This window comes from Populus nigra, chromosome 2 (genome assembly GCF_951802175.1).
Source record: "Populus nigra chromosome 2, ddPopNigr1.1, whole genome shotgun sequence".
In the NCBI taxonomy this organism is placed as follows: Eukaryota; Viridiplantae; Streptophyta; class Magnoliopsida; order Malpighiales; family Salicaceae; genus Populus; species Populus nigra.
The window spans coordinates 25,073,876-25,078,875 of NC_084853.1; positions in this window are offsets into that span (position 1 = coordinate 25,073,876).

Consider the following 5,000-nt stretch of genomic DNA (forward strand, 5'->3'; position numbering starts at 1 on the left):
GAGCAGGGGCAGCGGCCACCGCCGCCGTGACGTCGCGGCAAGCAGACAGCCGCGCAGCAGCTGCCAGCACCTTGGCACAAGCACGGCAAATGAATGCCACGCCCACGCCGCGGATAAGCAGCCCCAACGCGCCCGACGGCTTGGAGCGGGTCCCGAAGACGGTGGCCGGAATCGGGTCGTCGCCGGCCGGAAAACGGGTCATCGATGCCGGCAATACTTCGGGCCATGAGGCCCCCCACCTTAGTCCGAGTTTAGCAACAGCCCACATATCCCCCGCGGCAGGCCTATGGGCGCCAGGCCAGCGCGCCCCATGGCCAGTCAGGGGGCACCCCCCTAAAGAGCAATAAGTGTCATTGAAGCTCTGGCAGGGGGAGACACTACTAGGTCCCAGCTGTCACCCCCCCTCTAAAAAATTCATTTCTTGGTATTTTGAGCTGAAATTTTGCACAGAGGTTGGCAAAAATCCAATCCAACTTTATTAATTTTTCCAGAATTTTTCGAGGTCGGGAAGTATTTTTTTTTATTTTCCTACCATTAAAAATCGAGGAAATCGGAAAAAATAGGAACCGGCTCGGAATGACCCCAAATTCAGTGGGCAGCCTCATAAAAATATGGCTGATTTTACTGGATTGATTTCATGTGGAAAGCACGACGTTTTGTTGTAGGAATGCGGGAACCCCGGCGGCTCGCCTGCCGCGGCCAGCGACGTCGGGCTGGCCCCTGCAGCGCCTAGCCTCTCCCACGCGGGGGGCAGGCCAGAGCGCGGGGGGCCAGGGCCCGAAGGCAGCCCCCCCGCGGGCGAGAGAGCAAGCCAGCAGGGGCTGTCGCCTGCCGCGGCCAGCGACGTCGGGCTGGCCCCTGCAGCGCCTAGCCTCTCCCACGCGGGGGGCAGGCCAGAACGCGGGGGGCCAGGGCCCGAAGGCAGCCCCCCCGCGGGCGAGAGAGCAAGCCAGCAGGGGCTGTCGCCTGCCGCGGCCAGCGACGTCGGGCTGGCCCCTGCCGCGGCCAGCGATGTCGGGCTGTCGCCTGCCGCGGCCAGCGACGTCGGGCTGGCCCCTGCAGCGCCTAGCCTCTCCCACGCAGGGGGCAGGCCAGAACGCGGGGGGCCAGGGCCCGAAGGCAGCCCCCCCGCGGGCGAGAGAGCAAGCCAGCAGGGGCTGTCCGCGCGTCGCGCAGCGCGGCATGGCTGCGGGGGCCGCGCGCGCGCGCCCAAGCGCCCAAGGGCCCCCAAGGGCCCCAGGCCCTCAGGCCCCAGCGCCCCAGCGCCCAGCGCGGGCGGGCGCGCGCGCGCGTGTGGTCTTTGAGGGGCGCCGGCCTGGTGGCTCCCTAAAGAGCAATAAGTGTCATTGCAGCTCTGGCAGGGGGAGACACTACTAGGTCCCAGCTGTCACCCCCCCTCTAAAAAATTCATTTCTTGGTATTTTGAGCTGAAATTTTGCACAGAGGTTGGCAAAAATCCAATCCACCTTCATTAATTTTCCCAGAATTTTTCGAGGTCGGGAAGTATTTGTTTTAATTTTCCTACCATTAGAAATCGAGTAAATCCGCAAAACTAGGAACCGGCCCGGAATGACCCCAAATTCAGTGGGCAGCCTCATAAAAATATGGCTGATTTTACTGGATTGGTTTCATGTGGAAAGCACGACGTTTTCTTGTAGGAATGCGGGAACCCCGGCAGCTCGCCTGCCGCGGCCAGCGACGTCGGGGACGCTGGCCTGCGCTGTCGAGCCCGCGAGGGCTGTCTCCGCGGCAGGCCCCCCCTGAACGGGGCACGACAGGCCACCGCGCTGGCTCGTCCAGCGTCGACAGTCCCTCGTCCAGGTTTCAGATCGCGCCAAGTCGAACCCATGACCTGCTCAAGCCATCGTGCGCTGCCGAATTCGCATCTGCGTGTAGGCTGCCATTCCACGCGGCAGCCCCTGTTTTCGTCAGCGTGCCCCCCTGACGAATTTTCCTGCCTGGCCCAGTCCAGCGTCCAGCCCCTGTTCGTCGAAAAATCTGCGCTGCCGATTTTCCACGCGGCAGCCCCTCTTTTCGTCAGCGTGCCCCCCTGACGAATTTTCCTGCCTGGCCCGGCCAGTCCAGCCCCTGTTCGTCGAAAAATCTGCGCTGCTGATTTTCCACGCGGCAGCCCCTCTTTTCGTCAGCGTGCCCCCCTGACGAATTTTCCTGCCTGGCCCGGCCGGTCCAGCATCCAGCCCCTGTTCGTCGAAAAATCTGCGCTGCCGATTTTCCACGCGGCAGCCCCTGTTTTCCTCAGCGTGCCCCCCTGACGAATGTTCGTCGAAAAATCTGCGCTGCCGATTTTCCACGCGGCAGCCCCTCTTTTCGTCAGCGTGCCCCCCTGACGAATGTTCGTCGAAAAATCTGCGCTGCCGATTTTCCACGCGGCAGCCCCTCTTTTCGTCAGCGTGCCCCCTGACGAATTTTCCTGCCTGGCCCAGTCCAGCGTCCAGCCCCTGTTCGTCGAAAAATCTGCGCTGCCGATTTTCCACGCGGCAGCCCCTCTTTTCGTCAGCGTGCCCCCCTGACGAATTTTCCTGCCTGGCCCGGCCGGTCCAGCATCCAGCCCCTGTTCGTCGAAAAATCTGCGCTGCCGATTTTCCACGCGGCAGCCCCTCTTTTCGTCAGCGTGCCCCCCTGACGAATTTTCCTGCCTGGCCCGGCCAGTCCAGCCCCTGTTCGTCGAAAAATCTGCGCTGCCGATTTTCCACGCGGCAGCCCCTCTTTTCGTCAGCGTGCCCCCCTGACGAATTTTCCTGCCTGGCCCGGCCGGTCCAGCCCCTGTTCGTCGAAAAATCTGCGCTGCCGATTTTCCACTCCGCAGCCCCTGTTTTCGTCAGCGTGGCCCCCTGACGAATTTTCCTGCCTGGCCCGGCCAGTCCAGCGCCCAGCCCCTGTTCGTCGAAAAATCTGCGCTGCCGATTTTCCCCGACGAACCTGCAGCTGCACAAATCCGCGCTGCCACTGCCCCATTGTCTGGACCAACAATCTTTTCCATCAAGCCCTGGACTATAAATCGTCCAGACTCATCGCCAGCACCCGCTGCCGATTCTGCCGACTTTGCCGATTTCGTCGGCGCTGCCGATTCCAACACTGCCCGCCGTGCCTGAACCAGCGCTGTTTCGTCAGCGTGTCCCCTTGACGAATTTCCCTGCCTGGCCTGGACAGTCCATCTTCCAGCCCATGTTCATCGAAAAATCTGCGCTGCCGATTTCCCCGACGAACCTGCAGCTGCACAAATCTGCGCTGCCGATTTCCCCCCCTGTCGGCATGGCTGCCGCTGCCCCGATGTCCAGACCAACAGTCTTTTTTGTCGACTTTGCCGATTTTGTCCGCGCTGCCGATTCCAACACTACCCCCTGCATCCAAACCAGCATTGTTTCGTCAGCTCTTCCCCTGACGATTTTAGCCCTGTAACAAACAGTAGGCCTCCAATCCCGCCAACGGGAGCCAAGTTGATAGGGAAGAGAATTGAATGACGCGCCTGGTCCTCGCACCCCGCCACCCGAGGGGCCTTTTTCCCGGCAGCCTCTGAAAAACTCTAGCTTTCACGGTCCTCGCCGCCCCTCACCACCATGGCAGGCCTCTAATCCCACCCATCAGCAGTTGTAGCCGATAGGGCAGTGATTTGAATGACGCGTCGCGGGCCTCCGGGTCATCTCACCCGGCCATTAATTGGAGCGTTTTTGGCTGGCCGAGGATGGGGGGATGGATCTCTTCTTCCGAAAAAGCAAACAGTACATCGGGAGTTATGTTGACGGGGCATGGAATTGAATGACCCGTCGCGGGCCGCCGGGTCATCTCACCCGGCCATCCCGGGGAGCGTTTTTCCCGGCAGCATCGGGGAAACTCTTGCTTTCACTGCCCGCTGCCCAAGTCCCCACTCGCATCGGCCCCCCGCGCCAACAAGCCAACGCTGCCGAATCGGCAGACACTGCTGCCGAATCTGCCGACACTGCCCCGCGGGCTGCCACTGCCCCAGTGTCTAAACCAGCGGTCTTTCTCATCGAGCCTTGGACTATCCAGTCCGTCCTGACTCATCGCCAGCACCTGCTGCCGATTCTGCCGACTTTGCCGATTTTCTCGGCGCTGCCGATTCCAACACTGCGCCCACCGTGTCTGAACCAGCGCTGTTTCGTCAGCGTGTCCCCTCGACGAATTTTCCTGCCTGGCCTGGACAGTCCACCGTCCAGCCCGTGTTCGTCGAAAAATCTGCGCTGCCGATTCTGCCGACTTTGCCGATTTCGTCGGCGCTGCCGATTCCAACACTGCCCGCCGTGCCTGAACCAGCGCTGTTTCGTCAGCGTGTCCCCTCGACAAATTTTCCTGCCTGGCCTGGACAGTCCATCGCCCAGCCCATGTTCGTCGCAAAATCTGCGCTGCCGATTTTCCCCGACGAACCTGCAGCCGCACAAATCTGCGCTGCCGAATCTGCCGACACTGTCCCGCGGGCTGCCACTGCCCCAGTGTCTAAACCAGCAGTCTTTCTCGTCGAGCCTTGGACTATCCAGCCCGTCCAGACCCATCGCCAGCACCCGCTGCCGATTCTGCCGACTTTGCCGATTTCGTCGGCGCTGCCGATTCCACCACTGCCCGCCGTGCCTGAACCAGCGCTGTTTCGTCAGCGTGTCCCCTCGATGAATTTTCCTGCATGGCCCGGCCAGTCCAGCGTCCAGCCCATGTTCGTCGAAAAATCTGCGCTGCCGATTCTGCCGACTTTGCCGATTTCGTCGGCGCTGCCGATTCCAACACTGCCCGCCGTGCCTGAACCAGCGTTGTTTCGTCAGCGTGTCCCCTCGACAAATTTTCCTGCCTGGCCTGGACAGTCCATCGTCCAGCCCATGTTCGTCGAAAAATCTGCGCTGCCGATTTTCCCCGACGAACCTGCAGCCGCACAAATCTGCGCTGCCGAATCTGCCAACACTGTCCCGCGGGCTGCCACTGCCCCAGTGTCTCAACCTGCGGTCTTTCTCGTCGAGCCTTGGACTATCCAGCCC